Raw genomic sequence first — 22,291 nt, 5'->3', positions numbered from 1 at the left:
AATGTAAAAATCTTGCTGATAACCAAGGCAGAATGTGGCAGGCCATAAAACTACAAGAGGCAACCACAAAGCCCCCAGCCCTGTCATTGATGGGCTCTGTTCTTCGAACAAAGGAATAGGCTGACATTCCTTCTCAGTTTTAGGACTTCTCAGATTCAACATCTTTGTCTCATCACAGACTTCCCACTGAGGCTCTTGATGCTCTGAGGTGTCCAGCCTTTTTTTTTTTTTTTTTTTTTTTTTTTGGTACGGAAGCAGGAGGAAAATGCAACACAACCATGTGCATTCAAGCACATCAGCAGGTTTGGTCATACACATTACCACCAGTTTCAATGTATATTCATATTTTCTCCTTACAGGGCTTGACATCCCTTATTGGAGCATAATGAGCAACCATCAAGAAACTTCTGGGCTACATGGATCAGAAAATTGCACAGATGTTCCTAACCTGGCAGGTGAGGCTCTGACCATCCTTCAAGTGCCCATTCTCATTTCATTCCTATGTCTGCATAAAATTCCAACACAGTACAGTGTCTTTTCTTGCTTGAGGGAGGGACATTATAGAAAATAAAAACAAAACAATATGTCCAGGCTCAGGTTTGAGAGAACAGTTCTGATGACAAAGCTCAGCTTTTCCCTAGGGAGAACATTTCATCGTTTCAGGCATAGTGACCATGAGCTAATATGCATACATCTTTGTCCCATTAGCATATGGGTTCTAAGACCTGAATCCTCATGTGTTCCCCACTGTGTTTTTTTCATGATTGGAACAGAAAGTGACTTAATGGCTGCCCTGAAACAAACCTGTAAAGAAACCTACACAGAGCAAGTGTATGGTATGCATTGCAGGTAATCTGTTCTGGGCTTGAGCAGAAATGGCCTTAGGCTTACAGATCAGTCTCTAATCTCATTTCAACCCAAACAACACTCGTGTTTTATGTGTGTCTTTAGACCAGCATCTGGAAACTGGACCACAAGTCTGGACCACAAGGAGACCTAATATTTACGTCCTGGAGACTCTGTTTTATTTAAATATTTTATCCTAATTATACTTTAATCATTTTCCCCAGTTTTCTTTTCTTCCTCCAAAAATTTCCATGTACTCCCCTTGATTGCTTTCAAATTCTTGTCTCTAAATTTGTGTGTGTGTGTGTGTGTATGTATTTATTTATACACACATATACACACTACACAAAACTTACTCTAACAGTATTGGACAGCCAACCATTATGTTCTAACTAGAGAAAGACTATTTAGTCACAAGTTATTTATGATTTCATTATGGTCCTGTATTCTATAAGCAGTCTTAGAAAAGCAAAAGACACTTTGATCTCAGCCTCAAACTAAAACCATGCCAGCAAGGGTCCAGATATTGGCTGACGGATGTCTTATGTATGCTGATGATACAGTCACAGGATGGTGATAAAAGAAGTTTGACAAAGGTTCTAAAAGCTCAGTGAGAAAGCTTCACAATGGGAGGAGATACACTAATTTCTAAGGACATCCCAACACTGCTTGGTCCTAGCAGAGAGCAGCTATGAAAAAAATTTACAACCTCTGAGACAACTGACTATATAACTTAGGAAGCTGCTCAAGTTCTCAAGTACCACCTGGTGCAATGTGGGGTTAGACAGCACTGGCTTGTGAGCATGTTCACTGGACAACACTCAGATCAGGTCTCAAAGATTAACAACAGTGTTGAGTCTAGGGCAGAAAAACTCCCACATGCTACAACATGACTAACAAATTTTAGAAAACAGAGTTTTATATTAAAAATGATGCCCTATCTTTCTATGAATTGCAACAGACATGTTATACAATCAGAATTCTTTGATGAAGGTTGTATAAAGAATTACTAGTCCATGTAATGCTCTCAAATTCTCTTTAGATGCAGAGAAGAAAATAGTTAACAAAAAACGGCCTTTCATAACTCGAGTATTCCACAAGGCCTCAGTGCCCCATCAGGACCAAGTTTGCACATCCCTGCCAGTCACTAAGAAAGGAATACTCTTTGGAAATGATCTCACTTTTGTTTGTGATGATGGAAATCTTCCTAAGGCAATTCTGGTATCACATATTCCTTCCCTAGCTACCTTGAAGACAAATACTGCTTCTTAAATACTGCAGTTCATTTCTATCAGCAGGAGGGGAAGCAGTTATGAATCAAATCATTGGCTTAAAAATAGGGAGATAAGACAGTGCTATTCACCACAACCCATATCTGGAAAAAGTTAACTTTAAAGCTGCCACTTTATTCTAGTGGGAATCGCATACAAATGAATATCCCCTTGATTTCAGGGTTAACATTAGAGGAATGAGTGGAACAAAAGACAATCGAGGTACCAAACAGTGCAAGGTCCTCTTCCTCCATCTCAGTTCTTGCCCATGCATACTGCTGGTCTAGTTCTCAACTGCATGTTATGGATATGGTTACAGGTGCTGCCTTTCTTCCACTTAGGATATGCTCTCCCTTCTCAACGAAAAAGGACCAACCACTGAAGGTATCTTCAGGATATCATCCAATATATCAGCCTGCCAAGCCCTAAAAGAAAAGCTGGATTCTGGGGAAAAAGGGGAATCTGAAAAAGGAATGTGTTCTCCTTGTGGCATCTGTCTTAAAGGTATGGAGAGTCCTTGCATCATCCACTCAGGAGTCCTCGGAGTCTAGGCAGTAGATCCCTTCATCATGCTTTCCCTTGAGTGACAGCAGGCATAAAGAATTGAAATCTGATAGGCCTTGAGTCCCTCCTTGTGTACTCTTTGGTTGGTGGTTTAGTCCCAGGGAGCTCTGGGGGTACTGGTTAGTTCATATTTTTGTTCCTCCTATAGGGCTGCAAACCCCTTCAGATCCTTTGGGTACTTTCTCTAGCTCCTTCATTGGGGACCCTGTGCTCTATCCAATGAATGACTCTGAGCATTCACTTCTGTATTTGCCAGGCACTGGCAGAGCCTCTNANGAGGCAGCCATATCAGGCTCCTGTCAGCAAACACTTGTTGGCATCCACAATAGGGTCTGGGTTTTGTATATGGGATAGATTCCCAGGTAGGACAGTCTCTGGATGGTCATTCCTTCAGTTTCTGCTCCAAACTTCTGCCTAAGAATTTCATGAATTCATTGATTTTAATAACTGAGTAGTATACCATTATGTAAATGTACCACAATTTCTGTATCCATTCCTCTGCTGAGGGACATCTGGGTTCCTTCTAGCTTCTGGATATTATAAATAAGGCTGCTATGAACATAGTGGAGCATGTGTCCTTATTACTTGTTGGATGGAAAAAAATACAGGTCCCTTTAGTGGGACTCCATGTCGGACATGGTTCAGACTAGAGGACAAGATGAACACTGTGAAGGAAGTTGGGACTAAACTGAATTTTACAGTAGAAACTATTTTCAATGATTTCTGTGATTGATCTTTTCCACAAAAATATTTTTTTCTATGAAGTGTGCTGACTTCTAGACTGTATGAAAAATGGCTTCGTGTCCTTGACCAAGGGGATGAAGAGGAGAAACTAGGTACAGTGCAGAGGTAATGATTAGCTAATTGCTTGGACAACACCAACAAAAAGAGGAAGAATGTTTGCTTAGAAACATTAGATTGTACATAGTTACTTACAAAAGAATTTTCACTGACAACAAATTGTTTCAATTGCTTACAAACATGGAAGACATTTTAAAAACAGAAGTATGATTTCTTTCTTTCAGTAGTCACAATAGCTCATGCTTATACTCATAGCATTTGAGAACCAGATGTATAATCACCAATAACTTGGGGTCAGCCTGGGTCATCTAAACTGTCAAGAACACCCAGGCTTTATTGAAAAAGAAATAGGAAAAAATAAATATAAAGAAATATATCTCATGATATTTTTTTCCCTTAAAAATCTTTTTTTAAATTTATTTTATTTTTTAATTTATTTTTTACACTCCATTCCCGGCCCCTCCCATCCACCTCCCCAACCTACCCTGTCTCCATGTGGATGCCCCCACCCTCACCCCACCTGACCTCTAAACTCCCTGGGGCCTCTAGTCTCTTGAGGATTAGGTAATCATCTCTGAATGAACACAGACCCAGAAGTCCTCTACTGTATGTGTGTTGGGGGACTCATATCAGGTGGTGCATGCTGTCTGTTTGGTGGTCCAGTGTTTGAGAGATCTCAGGGGTCCAGTGAATGGAGGCTGCTGGCCCTCCTATAGAATCACCCTTCTCCTCAGCTTTTTTCCAACTTTCCTAAATCAACAGAAGGGGTCAGCCTCTTCTGACCATTGGTTGGGTGCAAATATCTCCATCTTACACTTTCAGCTGTTTGTTGGGGCTTCCAGGGGGCAGTCAGGATAGGTCCCTCTTCGTGAGCTCTCCATAGCCTCAGTAATAATGTCAGGCCTTGGGACCTTCCCTTGAGCTAGATCCCACTTTGGGCCTGTCACTGGACCTTATTTTCCTCAGACTCCTCTCCATTTCCAACTCTGTAATTCTTTCAGAAAGGAAACATTATGGGTCAGAGTTGTGACTGTTGGATGGCAACCTCATCCCTCAGTTAATGTCCTGTCATCCTGCTGGAGGTGGGCTCTATAAGCTCCCTCTCCCTACTGTTGGGCATTTCATCTAAGGTCCCTCCCTTTGAGTCCTGGGAGTATCTTGCCTCCCAGGTTTATAGTGTATTCTGGAGGATTTCCCCCCCCCCCAGCCTCCTATTTCCTGATATTTTCTGTTTGCATTCTTTCTCCTGGCCCTTGGGGCTTCAGTCCTTTTCCCTCACCCAATACCAGATCAGGTTCCCCTTCCCCTCCCCCCTACTTTACCCTACCCCTACCTTCACTCTACCCATTTTCCCTCCCAGATTCCTCCCTTCCTCCCCACTTTTAATTGCTTTCTTCTCTTTCTCAAGTGGGTGGGAACTTGGGCACCTCAATTTGTTGAGATTTTTGAGTTTTGTGGACTGTATCTTGGGTATTCTGTACATTTTTTTGTTTTTGTTTTTTGTTTTTGTTTTTGCAAATACCCACTTATTAGTGAGTATATACCATGCATGTCCTTTTGGGTCTGAGTTACCTCACTCAGGATATTTTCTAGTTCCATTCATTTTCCTGCAAAACTTATGATGTCCTTGTTTAATAGCTGAGTAGTATTCCATTGGGTAAATGAGCCACATTTTCTGTATCTATTCTTAATATGAAAATTTCAGCATTGTACACACTGTGAATTTATATTGCCCCATAGGCTATAGTGAACATCCAATTTGTCAGTGGTATACTTTGACTTCTATAATATTTAATGATGAAAACCATGTCTAATTAAGAATAAATATCCAATGAAATATGTTTATGAACATAAAATTCCTCACTGACCTCTCCCATAACAGATAAGCTTTAGCCTCTTGTAACTTGATGGTATTGTGTAATTATTATCTCCAGAATACAGGGATCTTGTAAATTTTAACAATTTGCTTTGCAGTGTTCTCTTGGTTGAACACTTATTACAGAATGCCATAAGTGCTTTAGGTATATTTATATTAAGTTGTACTCAGTTAAACTTTTCCCTTTTTAAAAATTGATTTTGGGGAAGTATTTCAAGCGATATTTTCAGGGCACATTTCTCCTCTCATTGATTTTTTTTTGTGTGTTGTGAATTTGTGTTTTAAAATAACTTGTCTCTGTTCAGTCTTTTACAGTGGCTGCCCTGCCCAAATGTCATCCTCTTGAAAAAAACTTTTCAGAATGTTACACAATATAGGAAGAAATTCTGCAGTGAATAAGATGACAGCTTATAGTTTATCTGTTTGCATGGTCCCATGTATCCTATGTTTGCCTAGTTCCTGCAACTCTGGATTAGCAAATGATATCTCCAATGAGGTAATAAGACACATAGTTTACACTTAAGGTAGCCAAGTCTTCACAGTGAGACAGGAATACAGAACAATTTTTTGAAAGTCACTGTTTTTGTTGTTGCTTGTTTGTTTTTTTTTTTAAATATACCTTTGAATTATATTATTCTGGAGAAACAATGATTTGTAAGATTTGTGTCAGTGAATTGTCAGTGTGGATTGTCAGCTATGCATGTGACAAATGGAGCCAAAGTTAATCAAATTGATGATATATAGTAGCCATCACAATGGAAATACTGGAAACCCTCCTCTTACAATGTCCTGTGCAGTGTTGTTTGCAGTTTTTACATCTGGTCTCAAGATAGTCTTTTAAATTTCTAAGAGAAATTTTTCTCCTCTATTTTTTGACCGCTGACTTTTTCTCAGAACTTTAAACTATAGAGTTCTAACCTCCAAACCATATATATCAAGTGGGGTTTATAATCACACAAAGTAACAAAGGTTCTCTTTATTTTTCCCATTTTATCCCAGATTTCCCTTGTAAAATTTCTCATCGAAAACAGTCTGAAAATATTTGGAGAAGACATGGTTTTAGGTTATGATGCAAGCTCAGTGTCTTGCCCGGATGTGGAGAAAGCATCAGGCCTCCTAAAAAATATAACTAACTTTGGTGAGACGAAGGACAAGGAATATCAAGACAACCACTGTCAAAGTGGGATGACATGCCCTACAGGCAACAATTCAGTGCCCATGAGTCCAGCTGCTCCTCTTCACAATGAGGGGACTATAGGTAGGTACAGTTACTCTATAGGCATAATTTAATAAGTTAGGACCACTTAGCACCCAAAATCACTATTTACAACAAGTGGAGATGTGGCATTTACTAAAACCATTGTGAAACATACCTCACCCATTTATTACGTATGTTCTTCCATTGTTAGAAACTGCCTGTTAATTTTTATTCCCTCTTCCCAGTGGTCCAGGGTATACATAAATGGTAAATCCCTAAAGTGCTAAATAGTTAAGTATATGTGGAGAAATGCCAGGTATTTCCTGTGTTGATTTTTTAATAATAAAATGATAACTCAATTTTGCAAAAAAAAAATCATTTTTTGATCTTTCAAGATATGGTTTCTTTATATTTAATAATCCTGGCTATCCTGGGCCTTGTTGTGTAAATGAGGCTGGTCTTGAACTTGCAGAGGTCTGCCTGCCTCTGCATCTCTAGTGATGGGATAAAAGGCGTGCACCGCCATAACTGTCTCTTTTATTAGATTATAGTTGCCCATGGCTGTTCACTCAGAAATCACACTGTGAGACTAGGAACTGTACACTATATAACTGCTTCATTGTAATACATTTATTCATGGCATTGGACACCAACTCAAGAATTTACTGATTAGACCTAGACATATGGGCTATATAAAACCAAATATCAAGTACCACTCAAGGTAGTGCAGTGTATTTTAGACAGCACTATATAGGAATGGCACTAGAAAAACTGAATCTAAATTAGAATTGGCCTTTTGCTTTACCTATGTTCAGGATTTCAGGGAGAATAATCAGTTAATACAAAAAAAGGTCCTTAATCAATCCCTCAACATCATAAATGTTATATCAAGTCAATGAAATATGATGATTGAGTTCAACTACCTCATACAAGGATTTTTCCTTCTTTCTTAGCTTCTGAGAAACCTGTCAAAAGATCTTTTATAAAGCCAATGATTACCTGTGGCTCTACTACCAGCCATGACAATGTGTGTATAACCCCATCCCCATCAGCACCAAACAAGGGACACCTTTTTGGAAAGTCTCTCACTATTATCTGTAAGGATGGTAATCTGCCTGCTCCAATTTTGGTGAGTGCCATTTTGGTTTTCTATAGCTTTTGTTCAACATATAATTTCTGTGGATCCTGTGTTCACACTCAATTCTGTTACCAAGTGGATGAATGTTTAGATACCCTACTAATAAGTGTGAGATTACTTTAAAATAGTGCCTTAAAGAAATAATATTCATTGAATTTTTTCATGTATTCCATGAATGTTGAAAACAAAACAAAACAAAAATTATTGCCATATCCTTTACTGATTTCAGCATTAACTCAAACCCACAAATTTTAGGAGGAAATAGATCTATGGATATGATCCTCTGTGTCTCTCTTTTTTAAAATTTACATTTCAAATGATATCCACTTTCCTGGTTACCCCTCTGAAAACCCCCTATCCCATCACCCCCTTATCCTGTTTATATGAATACGCTCCCTCACCTACCTACCCACACTGACTGCCCTAGCATTCCTCTACACTGGGGCATCAAGATTTCATAGGACCAAGGGCCTCCCCTCCCACTGATGCCAGATAAGAGCCCTTCAGCTTCTTCGGTTCTTTCTCTAACTCCTCCATTGGGGTGCCTGTGCTCAGTCCAATGGTTAGCTGAGAGCTTCCACATCTGTATTGGTCAAGATCTGGCAGAGCCTCTCAGGAGACAGCTGTATCAGGCTCCTGTCAGCAAGCACTTCTTGGCTTCAGCAATAGTGTCTGGGTTTGGTGTCTGCATGTGGGATGAATTCCCCGGTGGGGTAGTTTCTAGATGGCCTTTAGTTTCTGCTCCACTCTTTGTCCCTGTATTGCCTTTAAACAGGAGCAATTCTGGGTTATAATTTTGGAGATGGGTGTGTGGCCCTATCCCTCAACCCGGGAGCCATGCCTAACCTCTGGATATGGTCTCAACAGGTTCTACCTCCGCTTTGTCCGGTATTTCAGCTAATGTCATTCCCATGGGGTCCTAGGAGGCTCTTGCTTTCCTGGCATCTGGGACTTTCTGGTTACAAACCCCAGTTACCCATCCTCCATTGCTACATACCTCTGTTCAATTTCCTGACCCACTGTACATCTTCTCTTGATTCCTTTTTCCCTTCCCCTTCTTCTCTTCCTACCAAATCCCTCCCATGCTCTACTACCCTTTATTATTTTGTTACCCCTTCTAAGTAGGACTGAAGTATCTACTCTTTGGTCTTCGTTCCCCTTGAGCATCATGTGAACCATGAGTTGTATCATGGGTACACCACACAGTTTGCTTAATACCCACTTATTTGTGAGACATACCATGTGTGTTCTTTTGTGACTGAGTTACCTCACTCAGGATGATATTTTCTAGATCCATCTATTTGCCTGTGAATTTCATGAAGTCATTGCTTTTAATAACTGAGTAGTACTCCATTGTGTAAATGTAGCACATTTTCTGTATCCATTCTTCTGTTGAAAGACATCTGGCTTGTTTCCAGCTTCTGGCTATTATAAGTAAGTCTGCTATGGACATAGTGGAGCATGTGGCTTTATTACATGTTGGACCATCTTCTGGGTATATGCCCAGAAGTGGTATAGCAGGTTCCTTCGATAGTACTATGTCTTATCTTCTGAGGATCTGCCAGATTGCTTTCCAGAGTGGTTGTACCAGCTTGCAATTCCACTGGCAATGGAGGAGTGTTCCTCTTTCTCCACATAAAAATATGGAACAATTCACTAATTTGCATGTCATCCTTGAGCAAGGACCATGCTAACCTTTTCTCTATCATTCCAATTTTAGTATGTGTGCTCCCGAAGTGAGAATCCTCTGTATCTCTTACCCTAACCCTCCCCAGCTTCTCTCATGACCCCATTTTATTCTGAGGTCTTCCTTAATATCATTGCCTCTGAGATAATTAAATCTCATAATTCAAAATATATTGTGCCTTGTTTTAAATTATCAAGGAATCGGTCATAAGTATTGTTCACTTCTAGACAGTAGTACTTGCATCTGAATAGAACATGCTTAAAGGTTACCTAATATGGTTTGAGTTTTTAAATTAAATAACCTACTAAGTTGCCATTGAAAATACATATTTACTGTTTGACAAACACTTCAGCACTACACCTTGTGACAGGAATTTTTTTGGATATGAACATGTTTAGCCTATAAGATACCTAATAATTACTGCCCACAACCTGAAGATTTTATAGCAAAATTTTCTGGTAATCATAATTATATCATCCAAACTTTCCAAATAGAAAAAAATCCTCATTAAAGTTGTGAATGGTAGGTATTTTTTACATAGTGAAACAATGAAGAAGGAATTGAAATTCTCATGGGTTCCTGACTATCACAGTGTCTTTTGACACTGGAAGTTGAAAATAAGAATTCAGAGAACAAGGAAATTAAAAGCTTTGAAAAATGAAAGTAGGAAGGAAGGAAGGAAGGAAGGAAGGAAGGAAGGAAGGAAGGAAGGAAGGAAGGAAGGAAGTAGGGCCTCCTTTGGCCATGAAATACCATGATCAAACTAGAGTGATGGGGAAAGAAGGAAGGAAGAAGGAAGGGAGAGAGAGGGAAGGAAGAAGGAAGGAAGGAAGGAAGGAAGGAAGGAAGGAAGGAAGGAAGGAAGGAAGGAAGGAGCAAAAGAAGGAAGGAAGGGAAGCAGCCCCATGCGCACATAGCACTTAAAATTATAAGAACACAGGATTTTCCCACGTTTCTCATTTCTCAATTCTTGTTGCCTCAAACTATGCCTGACCATTTACAACTCAGAAAACACCAAAATGAATTAACATTGAATGAAAAATAAGCTTGAAAAATGACTCAGGTGTTTCCAGAACTAGTTAATACTGGACTATTTACCTATTTGCAGTTATTTATTTAGAAAAGAGAGAATATGCATTTTATGCTATATAAGGGAATTTGTTATCTTGTTTTTCTTGTCAAAACTGAGATTTCCCCATTTTTCTTATTCATTTATCTGTCCTTCCATCCATCTATCTTTCTTTCTTTCTTTCTTTCTTTCTTTCTTTCTTTCTTTCTTTCTTTCTTTCTCTCTATCAACTTGTGTATCTTTAAAGCCCATTCTAGCCTCACTCACATCAATGTGATTACTCTTTTAAAATCTCCGAGCTTATGTGATAAAACATGAGGTTTGGAAGGAGCAAAATAAAAGGATTTGGCTGTCCATCAAACAATGTGCTGCTTACAATGTAAAGAGCTGAATCCTTATACAGTTAAGGGAATGTGAAACTGTGAGAGCTTTTCATATGGAACCTAGTGAGCTCAGATCAGGAGGCTCAGCCCTTCTCCACTGTATCTGCAAGCAGGGGTGAATGTGCATATTAGAACTTTACTCAACTAGGAATTCAAACCTAATAAACATAGGATAGAATCAGGATGGCACCGTTTATTTTTAGTAGCTGCTAATGTCCAAGTAAAGACTTTTGAACTGAGAATAAATTCATTTTATTGCTACCATGTCCAGAACTCTGTTTCTTAGACTCCATTTCTTGGTGAGAAAATCTACAGTTTCTGGGTCCTTTGGTAAGTCGACTTTGAGGTGAGATTCTGGATGATGTCAGACAGAGAATATCTTAAGAAATTACATTTAAACTGATATTCTTCAATAAAAATTATTCCCAGTAATTTCTTCAATGTATACTGATGATTAAATTTTTATATATGTAAGGAATTTATTAGGAATATCCCAGGAAGCTTACTTTGCTCTAATCTGTATGGAAAATGGCTTGCTGTCCTTGATCAAGAATTCCATGGTCAAAAGATTTCTGCTATCCAGAGGTAATGATACATTAGTTACTTGGATAACAACAAACACACATATGAGTAATATGTTCTGAGGTGGGCATTAGTATGTATTTACAAAATGATCCAATGAAATCAGTGGGTCACTTGACCAGTGACAAGAGGCTTCTTTTGCTCACGTGTAAAGTTAGGTTATAAACAGATACCTTTGTCAGGCATGTGTCTTGACTCATGCCTTTAGTCCCACAACTAGGGAGGCTTCAACATTATAATAGTCATGGTTTGGAAGACAGGCTCAGCCATACAGTAGGGTCTAGCCCAGCCTGGAATACAATCTAAATTCCTCTGTGGAACAAGTTAAATTCATTTTTTTCAACTATTAAAAGCTGGAGGCATCCAGGTCAGGTTCAGCTTGCTTTGATTTCTATGTCCTCTATACTGAATCCACAAAATGATTTCTTTGGTAAAAGAGGAACTTTGACACCCCATGAGTAGCCAAGACACCAGCTTTATTTGTTAAAACACCTTTTATAAGTGCATGACTTAGCTTCATCAGTGTGCTTCCAGCCCAGCAATTCTAGAATGCCAGTGGACTGTTACAATGTGTTTATATATAAATTATTTATGTTAAATGTGTCTCCATAGTGACTAGAGAGATGGTTCACAGCTCTGGCTGCTCTTCCTCATGACTGTTGTCACTATCCATATGGTGGCTTGCAAATGTCAAGACGTCAAAACTCTATTTCCAGGAACCTGACACACTCCTCTGGGCTCTCTGGGCACCAGGCTCATTTAGTGTACATGCATATATATACATAATTTTCAAAATGTCCCAATATACCACACATTGAATTGATTTGTGGAAAGTATTTTAGACAACATTGTAGTGATATCCGTGATTTCTTGTGAATTTTGATATTATGAAGTGTCCTACAAAAATGTTATCATTTATTTTTCTTTGTATTTCATATCTGTTAGAATCATTACCTGTAAAACAGGCATACATAAAACCCTCCCTCTCTGTTCAGTCTTTTATTACAGATGCCAGGACCAAATGTTCTCCTTTTGAGACACCTTCTCTCTGTGTTACACAAGATTAAAGGTCGCTCTTCTAATACTCACATGACTGCTTATGCTTTATCAGTTCTCATAGCTCCAAATATGCTTTGGGATCCTACTCCCTCCAACTCACGGTTCGGGAATGACATCTCACAAAAGGCGAGTGGACCTCTTGTTTTCTGCCTTTGGGAAAAGAGTCTTGATTGTGATCCAGAAGCTGGGGACACCTTTGACAGATCATTACTGTTAAAGGACAGCCTTGTGGTACAGTCCTCTGGAGGGGATGAGACACTGACCTATTTCAGGGAGGTTTGGAAGGGAGCTTGTTAATATGAGTTGGAAATAAGTGACTTAATTCTTTTCTTAACTGAGTTTGAGATTCCAACTTGTGTGAATCTTAGATGTGAATGAGAGATGATAAAATAATAACCAGTACTGTATCAAAACATTGAATGAGATACAGACTCAGACAAATATTTCAAGTTTTTTGTTTGTTTGTTTTGTTTTTGTAATCTCTATCTTGGAAGATGCCGCTATTCCCAGATATCTTGTCTTCAGTCATACTTGCTATGTGGGTTGACTATATGGGCACCAAGGCTCCATATACAATATATTCTGTATAGTTTATGGCTCAATCATAAAAAGCCCTTCTCTCCCAGCTCCTAGTGCCAGGCTGGCTTTCAACTGGATAACAGCATACCTGTAATAATTCACTTATAAAAATGAAACATAGTATTATATCATATTCTGCTTGCATGAAAGTATGTATATTCTAATCTTACCTACTGTCTATAGATGCCAAGAGAAATCTTTAGATTTATATTTAGGTGTCATACGTGTGTTTGTCTGTCTGTATGTAATGGCTCTTCACCATTATATCCATAATTCTAGCACATAAATGCTCATTTTAATATGTGTAAAGCATAAATAAAATGTTTACATTTTTACTTTAAAATTAGCTTTATGTTGTTTACATGCAAATTTCTGCACCATTTGCATTCTTGTGCTCATTGACATTAGAACATGGAACTGGATCTCAGGAAAATGAAGTTACAAATGATTGTGATCCACAATATAGGTGCCAGGAACCAAGCTGGATCCAGTAGTCACTGCCACTGTCACCCTAAGAGCTGAGCTAGCAATAAAAACATATATCAGTTTGCCATATTGATATTCCTAATTTATTATTGACATAGTTTCTTAATTTAGAGCTATAGAAATACTTTATAAAGTGACTGAAAATTTCAGCTAGAACAAATATACTCATAAGGAGAAAGCAAAGTTAGAGAGAGGGGAAAGATGTCATCTGATGTTCCCTCCATGGTCACAGCCGCATTATCCATTTATCTCATAGTAAGGTTTATCCCTGAAATCTTAGTTTTCAGTACAGCTTAAGACTATAAGGTTGAAGGACTAAGTAAGATAAAAATCTCCTGAGAAAAGGCATAATTAACAAAATGTGATAGGTTTCAAAGAAGAAAGGGTACAGAGTTATGTAGAAAATGGGCCTAGTTATAGGAACAGTTCTGGGTACTTAATATTATCAAAATATTTGCAAAGAAGCTAATAATCAAAAAGTTTAATACCAAAATTCAATATTTTGGCAGACATTTTAATACGAAAATATTTCTAAGGAAGCAAAGGTATATTTTAGTAAGTTCCAAGGGCAAGGTTCAGAGAAAGGGAAATCATGTGATGTCACACAATGGGACAATAAGGCAATAACAGAGTGTGAATTTCTGGAGAATCTTTTATACCCTACCTTATAAAAGACTATGAAAATATAAAGTCAGTTGCATCCTGGGTACAAATATAAACAATATATTAAGTTTACTTAATCACACTATCTCAATTCTAAAAATATAGCATTGTTATTCAACTTAGCACATTTTTTAGTTTGCTACTATTACTGTGAAAAAGCAACTTTTGGAGAAAAGAATTTATTTCATCTTATACATGTAGTTATGCACAATTACTGATGGCCCAACCTGAAATAGGGCAGGAACCTGGGGACAAAACCTAAAGCAGAAGCCATGTAACAGTACTGTTTACTGTCTTGTACCTCGTATCTTCCTTAGCCTCTCTCTCTCTCTCCCTCTCTCACTCATATAGAGATAGAGATATGATATATAGATATATAGATATATAGATATATAGATATATAGATATATAGATATATAGATATATAGATATATAGATATATAGATATATAGATATATNATATATAGATATATAGATATATAGAGATATAGAGATATATAGATATATAGATATATAGATATATAGATATATAGATATATAGAGATATAGAGATATAGAGATATAGAGATATAGAGATATAGAGATATAGATATATAGATATATAGAGATATAGATATATAGATGATATATAGAGATATAGAGATATAGAGATATAGAGATATAGAGATATAGAGATAGATAGAGAGATAGAGAGATATATAGATATATAGATATATAGATATATAGATGATATATAGAGATATAGAGATATAGAGATATAGAGATAGATAGATAGATAGATAGATAGATAGATAGATAGATAGATAGATAGATGATATATAGAGATATAGAGATATAGAGATAGATAGATAGATAGATAGATAGATAGATAGATAGATAGATAGATAGATAGATATAGAGATATAGAGATATAGAGATATAGAGATATAGAGATAGATAGATAGATAGATATAGATATAGATATGATATAGATATAAGTTTTTTTTTTCCAAAACCCAATAGCTCAGGGATGGCCCCATCCTAGTGATCTGGGCACTACAAATTAATCTAATCAAGACAATATCCCACAGACTTCCCTAACCTTCAGGCCAAACTTATAGAGTCATTTTCTCAATTCAGATTTCTTCTTTTCAGATATTTCGATGATTTGTGTGTGTGTATGTGGTTTTTAGAGACGGGGTTTCTCTGTATAACCCTGGCTGTCCTGGAACTCACTTTGTAGACCAGGCTGGCCTCAAACTCAGAAATCCACCTGCCTCTGCCTCCCGAGTGCTGGGATTAAAAGCGTGTGCCACCACCGCCTGGCTATTTCTATGATTTGATACTTCTAACACAAACATGTTTGTTTTGATTACTTTTCTCTTGCTTTGTATAATACCATGACCAACTCAACTTACATAGGCAAGTGTTTATATGGGGCTTAAAGATCCAGATCAATTAGTGTCCTTCACAACCACCACAAAGGAACATGGCTGCAGGCAATCAGGGCACCTGATCCAGAAAGCTGGAAGCTGAGGACCCTGACAGACACCAAACAGGAAGCAGAGAGAGTAGCCTGGAAATGACACATGGCCTTTAAAAACCTAAATTCCAACCAAAGACTTACTTCCTTGAGGAAGGCCAAACTGCTAGATCCAATCAAATGGTGTCAAAAACAGCGTATGAAGCATTGAGATGCCATTAATAAGAGAAGTAGCCTATTCAAGACTCTGCAACTAATCTCCCCCTCCCTTTGAGCTCCATAAATTGAAAACCCAAAGAATAAAGAAAATATTTGTAATGTCATTTATTCAATTTGCAGTTCCTCTTGGCAACAAACATATCAGCTCTGAAATGTAAATTTTCTTCCTAATTCCTTTATTCATTGCAATATGAATGCAAATTTAACAAACTATTTTGGAAGAAATCTCAAAATTTCTCTCTATTCCAGGCAGAGACTTCTATAACAGCAGCTTATTTGCATTCATGAAACCAAAAGAGATGAAAGCCTGTTGTTAGCTGTTCTCAGCATTATTTACACCTTGTATTCAATCTGGAGCATGCAGAAGTAGAATTGTATAGGCACATTAACATCTCACTTAAGCCTCTGTAGAAGCACCTACAGGGACAGACCTGGAGGGGCACATGTTCATGTGAGTGTACGTGTGTGTGTGTGTGTGTGTGTACAAGGAAAATTAAAATTTGGGTTATCAATAAAACTTTGCCAGGGATGATGTGCTTGTGTCCCTCCTCGTCCCCTGTCATCTAATTCTGGCAGTCTACAAATGCCTGAGAACTCAGTCCAGGCATCTAACCACCTCTTCTAGTTCCAACAGTCATAAGCACTCAAATGAGCATACACATACACCACACACACACACACACACACACACACACATGCAAATTTGCCTTTAAAATTTAAACATAAAATATGAATCATTGCAGTGAGAATATTTAGACCTTTTCTGATTTATTGTAATGTATTACACTGAAAACACATTTAAATACATCCTTAAAATACACTTAGTCACTTCAAGGGCTCATATCTTTGTATAATAACTGCTGTTTCCTCATTACTTTTGATTTCAAAATTTTCTTCATTTCAAAAGTCTAATATCCAATGTGGTTGTAAATTATATGGAATGACCAAATGTCTTGCTTTTGCCTTTGGGTGTTACAGATTTCAGTTGTAGAAATTCTCATTGAGAGCTTTCTGGAGATATTTGGAGAAGATGCCACCGTGTTTTATGGAGAGCTCCCAAAGAGTTGCAGTGACATAGAAAAAGCTTTAGCTTCCTTGGATAGTGTTGCTGAGTCTAATAAAACGTGGAATGCCAGAGGTGACAGTAAGAGCAGCTGTCATAGTGAAAAGACACACCTTCCCAAAAAACAATGAAGAGGATCTATCTGCTTCTCCCCAGATCTCAGAGGTAATGGAAGTTTTTAAATAGTCATCAAATAAATTGAACGATGAATCACTCCCCCATTTAAGAAAGTTGTAACATCACAGCAGCATTGGGACACATCATGATATAAAAATATTGGGGGAGTTTTAAAAAATATTTTAATTGAATTACATATAAATTCATATACACATATATAGATATACAGATAATTACACACATGTGCATATGAATATTTAGATATATACATATGTATATATGAAAATGTATATGCATATGAATATTAGGTATATACAAATGTATATATGAAAAATGTAGTTCTACTTTAGTCCCTGTAAAGATATCAGAATATGGTCTACTATTATTTCTTCCCTTTCTTCCCTCTGGTCCAAGAGTCATGTAAGATATCTCAGATAATAAAATTATTCTTTTTTAAAGAATCAATTAGAAACAATGATTTAAAAATCAATCAACCATCCTGGAAGATAAAGCTCTATACCACCATCTATGAACCACATTATCCTTGTGCAACAATATTGCTGGTTTGATTTCAGATGAAAGATTAATTTTATCAAATGCTTAGCATTGGTGTAAATATTAAATGATGCAGGATTTACTACAATGACTGCATTAAGAATGAAAAAGAGAACATCCCTGAGTCAATAATTAATACCACTTAGGGATGGGTATAGAGTTAACATAAACATTTCACTGTGCAGAGTGTGGATGTTATTCATAGTTGACTTTTCTTGGTTTCATATATGTTTTATCTAAATTGAGAGGAATCTGTAATCTGAGAATATTTGTTTCAAAATAACATGTTTCTTTTGCAATGAAAGCAGAACAACCTCCTCATTCATTACCTTTTCTACAGAAACGTCTGCAGGAGGAGAGTCACAAGCGGCGTCTGGATTGGCCAAATAGCTTTTGGACAGAGAATTTTATTTTTCAGCAGCTGAATACTTGAATCCCCAGGACTACATTGAATTACTATTTCTCCTTCACTTTATTGATTATTCCACTAAGAACCTTTTTTTTAAAATATATAACCTGTTCTACCAGCATTTGAAGGAATTTGTTTGGATTTTCTGCTTCTGTCCAGAAATGAGAATCCCACCCCCAAATAACATGCCTCTGTCAACCAATAGAGGTATCGAGGGTGATTCTCTTAGATTGTGGACTTGAGCCTTAAGTAAGCACTTCTCAGGTCCCAGCTCATTCCTTCTGAATGTGTCATGTCCTCTCCCACTCACCCATACCTCTGAAAAGCTTATCAATAAACAGTACTTCTGCTTCTCTGTTTTATCATACTGTATTAATTAAAAATAATAATCTTCACTTATATTCATTGTTTTATGTTCTATAGTATGCATATTTTGTGATAATAAATGTCACTCCATAATTTGATTGCTTAGATGTCAATGTGCCTTATTCATGATTCTCCATGGAGAATGGCATTTGAGACTTCTCTACCTGGCTTACTCAGGGAACTGGAGCCAATTTACAAATCCAGCACGATCACTTTATGATTATTTTCTTCAAAACTCCCCTCAGAATGACCTATCAATTTCTTCTTATCTAATGGAATTTAGAGATTTTTCTGACGAAATTCTTCGAGTCTAGCCACAGAATAGTACAATGGCTAAGAGCCAAGTAATCAGGTATACCACAAGGACAACCTCATATCTGTGCATTTTACCAGTGCTCATTTTTTCACTTCTTTCCCCACTGCTGTGAAAAGATACCTTAGCATATTATTTACATGAGAACTATGTCTGTCTGTCTCAGTGTTAGAAGGCTCAAAGCATCTTTGTAGAACATTTCTTATGACACTTGCAGCTAGCCAAGTGCTTACCTCATCAGGAAGCAGAAGACAATGAATGCTAATACTCTGTGAGCTTCCTCCTTTTATTAATTTCCAAGAACTGTGCATAGAGAATAGTACAGTCCAATTCTGGTATTTTTCCATCTTGATTGCCTAATTTAAATAACTCCTCAAAAGTATGGACAGAGTCTAATATAATTAAAAGAGTCCCTTAGAGTTGTACTTAGGATCATGTGTCATGGACGATTCTAGATAAAACTCCAATAACACTCAAAATGTATCATTACACAGGATGAACATAAACTTGGAACAAAATTTAAGACTATGCACAAGGGCCTAAAAAGATGATTCAATATCTAAAGCAAGAGAGAAAAAAACTTTGTGACATGAATTCAGATCTTCAAAACTTACATTAAAAACAAATCAAAACTGGGCATTGCATCACAAGCATCTCTAAATTAGAAGCTTTTACCAGGATGGTAATAGATTCTTGGCCAGATATTCCTCGAATGTGGATAAGTATCAAACAAAGGAGACCCAGTCTTAGAAAAGATGGGAGGCAAAGATTAACAGCTGATGTTGTCCTCTAAACTAAATTAGCTCAAGCCTTCCTATGTGTCCCAAGAATGCTGCATGCATAAAGACACACCATATACATTCACAGACACATGTCATACACATTCATGTACACATACAGACACTGTTTATCCTCACAAACACACATAAGTGCTCATTTGTTACAGCTCTCTTTATAAACTGAGTTCGTAATCTCAACATAAAGAACCAGCTCCTGGTTTGGTTGATTCTTTGTATAGTTCTTTTTGTTTCCACTTGGTTAATTTCAGTCCTGAGTTTATTTCCTGCTGTCTACTCCTCTTGGGTGTATGTGCTTCCTTTTGTTTTAGAGCTTTCAGGTGTGCTGTTCAGCTGCTAGTGTATGCTCTCTCCAGTTTCGTTTTTGGGGGCACTTAGAGCTATGAGTTTTCCTCTTAGCACTGCTTACATTTTGTCTATACATTTCTGTATGATGTGCCTTTTTTTTTAAATTCTAAAACATCTTTAATTTATTTCTTGACCTAGTTATTGAGCAGAGCACTGTACAGCTTCCATGTATATCTGATAGGATGCATGGGATTATTTCAATCTTCTTGTATCTGTTGAGACCTGTTTTGTGACCAATTATATGCTCAAATTTTGGAGAAGATAACATGAGGTGCTGAGAAGAAGATATACTCTTTTGTTTTAGGATGAAATATTCTATAGATATCTGTTAAATCCATTTGGTTTATAACTTCTGTTAGTTTCACTNTGTCTCTGTTTAGTTTCTGTTTTCATGATCTGTCCATTGATGAGAGTGGGGTCTCATTGAAGTCTCCCACTATTATTGTGTGAGGTGCAATGTGTGCTTTGAGCTTTAGTAAAGTTTCTTTTATGAATGTGGGTGTCCTTGCATTTAGAGCATAGATGTTCAGAACTAAGAGTTTATCTTGGTAGATTTTCCCTTCAACAAGTGTGAAGTGTCCTTATCTTTTTTGATAACTTTTGGTTGAAAGTCAATTTTATTCAGCATTAGAATGGCTACTCCAGCTTGTTTCTTTGGACCATTTGCTTGGAAAATTGTTTTCCAGCCTTTTACTCTGAGGTAGTGTCTGTCTTTGTCACTGAGGTGCACACTTCCTATATACAACAAAATGCTGGGTCCTGTTTACATATCCAGTCTGTTAGTCTGTCTTTTTATTGGGGAATTATTAAGAGATATTAAGGAAGTGATTGTTGCTTCCTATATATGTTATTAGAAGTGGAATTATGTTTGTGTGGCTGTCTTCTTTTGGGTTTGTCAAAAGAATATTTCTTGCTTTTTCTAGGGTGTAGTTTCNCTCCTTGTCTTGGCATTTTCCATTATCCTTTGTAGGGCTGGATTTGTGGAAAGATATTGTGTAAATTTATTTTTGTCATGTAATATCTTGGTTTCTCTAACTATGTTAATTGAGAGTTTTGCTGGGTATAGTAGTTTGGGTTGGCATCTGTGTTCTCAAAAAGTCCTAAATACAAATGTGAAATATTGAAATTTTAGAGAAAATTTAAAGAAACTTATATTTTCTACATTAATTATTCCCCCTGAAACTCCTAATTCTCATAAATAGTGTTCAAAATATTGTATTCAGCCATTATAATTATTTAAATATTTTTTAATTATTTAAAATTTTTCTGTAATAGAATTTTATCACTCTGCCCCTCCCTTCCCTTCCTGCAGCACATTCCATGCCTCACATACTCTTGGATATTGTTACATATGTATATGCATATGTGTTTGTTGGCTTGTATGTACAAATATACAAATACAACATGCTGTGTCCATTTTTGGTCCCTGTGTATATAGTTGTATGCTCAAAAACTCTGTACTGAACAATAAATAGGGGGAATAATTCCTAGAAGAGGTTGATTCTTCTCCTAACAATTATTAGTTGCCTGAAGTTCTTTGTCTACGGAGGGGGCACATAAGACTTTTACTTTTGCACATAGATTTTCATTTTTATATTGTCATCTTTGTGTTCTTGCATCCATTTCTATGAAGGATTTTCCCACACACAGCAGGCTTCCAGGTGTAGCAACTTTTACATCTTTCCAAACATTACTCTTAAATGTTCCCTGATATAGACAAAGGGGATGCAATGTAAATGTAAATATATTGTTGCTGGGTTCCCTACCACCCATTGGTCTTTTCATCAAGTCCAGTCGGGTTTTCTGTTAAGGTCTCCATTTGTTGTAAATAGAAGCTTCCTTGATAAAGGTGATTGCCGCCCCATCTGGGGTTATAAGGATCTAGTAAAGTACTGGTAGATTTTTTTTAAAGACTTATGACCTCACTAGCTCCACAAAGATGATTAGATTTCCAGCACCAGGCATAGAAACTTTCATTCCTGGTAACTTTTTAGTGGTTAGTCAAGATATCTTTATTATTCGTTCTCAAACATAAGTGTCCGCTTTAGCCTTTGGTTTTTCTCAGCATTGAGAGTAGGCCCCATTTGCTGAAGAAATATAGCATGTAACAGGATTCAAATGATTCTACCCATATTTCACTTGAAAGCCTCTATCTGAAAATTAAGTTAAATAGTATACAAGCTGCCATTTGAGGAAGCAACTGACAGTCCTACCCACCTGAAACGCTTGTGAATCGCGACAATAGCCAGCATAGGCAGCATATGCAGGAAGTGGCACTCACAGTGACCAACTGCAGTCTGAATAGACGTTAGTGCATTTTCATAAACCACCAAAGTTACCATAGCACTCAACGTCTAGCCCACCTTCTATAGACTGTGAAGTTTTTCCCCCAAACCAAAAATTCCTCTGAGGCATTGCCATAGTTTATTAATTTATGCCT

At 37.2% G+C, this 22,291-nt stretch overlaps 1 non-coding gene and 1 pseudogene across 1 annotated transcript; one reads left to right on the top strand and one right to left on the bottom strand.

Moving 5' to 3' along the window:
• Window positions 1-385: 385 nt before the first annotated feature.
• LOC110320887 lies at window positions 386-18,051 on the top strand (annotated as a pseudogene).
• LOC115063999 lies at window positions 9,332-9,437 on the bottom strand. The gene has a single exon (XR_003843839.1). It is a non-coding gene; the product is annotated as a U6 spliceosomal RNA (small nuclear RNA).
• Window positions 18,052-22,291: the final 4,240 nt, after the last annotated feature.

The sequence above is a fragment of the Mus pahari genome, chromosome 4, assembly GCF_900095145.1.
Source record: "Mus pahari chromosome 4, PAHARI_EIJ_v1.1, whole genome shotgun sequence".
NCBI classification, from domain to species: domain Eukaryota; kingdom Metazoa; phylum Chordata; class Mammalia; order Rodentia; family Muridae; genus Mus; species Mus pahari.
The sequence above is the reverse complement of the archived record's forward strand: the minus strand, read 5'-3'. Positions and strand labels throughout refer to the sequence as shown.